This window comes from Sapajus apella, unplaced genomic scaffold (genome assembly GCF_009761245.1).
Source record: "Sapajus apella isolate SASKATOON/1434 unplaced genomic scaffold, GSC_monkey_1.0 scaffold7313, whole genome shotgun sequence".
In the NCBI taxonomy this organism is placed as follows: Eukaryota; Metazoa; Chordata; class Mammalia; order Primates; family Cebidae; genus Sapajus; species Sapajus apella.
This window is the reverse complement of record NW_022444237.1, coordinates 1-576: the sequence shown is the minus strand read 5'-3', so window position 1 is coordinate 576 and position 576 is coordinate 1. Positions and strand designations below refer to the sequence as shown.

Here is a 576-nt window from a genome sequence, read left to right as displayed (position 1 = left end):
GGCCCTGCTGACCCCCGGGAGCAGCGCGGGGGAGCTGGAGCTGCTGGCAGGAGAGGTGCCGGCCGGAAGCCCTGGGGCATTTGACCTGAGTGGGGTCAGGGGATCTCTGGCCGAGGCTGTGGGTAGCCCGCCACCTGCAGCCACGGCAACTCCCACGCCCCGGACCCAGAAGACACCGGAGTCATTCCTGGGGCCCAACGCAGCCCTCGCCGACCTGGACTCGCTGGTGAGCCGGCCAGGCCCCAGCCGCCCGGAGCCAAGGCCTCCAACCCCTTCCTGCCAGACGGAGGCCCAGCCCCAGCCCCTCCCTCACCAACCCCTTCCAGCCCGCATCCCCCGCGATGCTCACCTTGAACCAGCTCTTGTCGCTGGAGCGCCACCCGCATACATCTCTCCCCTTGGTGGGGGCCCTGGCCTGCCCCCATGATGCCCCCGGGTCCCCTGGCCAACACTAACCCCTTTCTCCTATAATCCAGGGCAGGAGGGGGACCTGACCCCGCCTGGCCGCCCCCATTCCGGAGCTCTGGGGGATCAGTGTTGTGAGTGCATGTGAAATGGGGGTGCGCCCTCCCAGTG

The 576-nt window shown here is 69.4% G+C and overlaps 1 pseudogene; it reads left to right on the top strand.

The window, feature by feature from the left end:
- The window catches only part of LOC116548131, a 1,126-nt pseudogene extending 556 nt beyond the window's left edge, over positions 1-570 (top strand).
- The last annotated feature ends 6 nt before the right edge of the window (positions 571-576 follow it).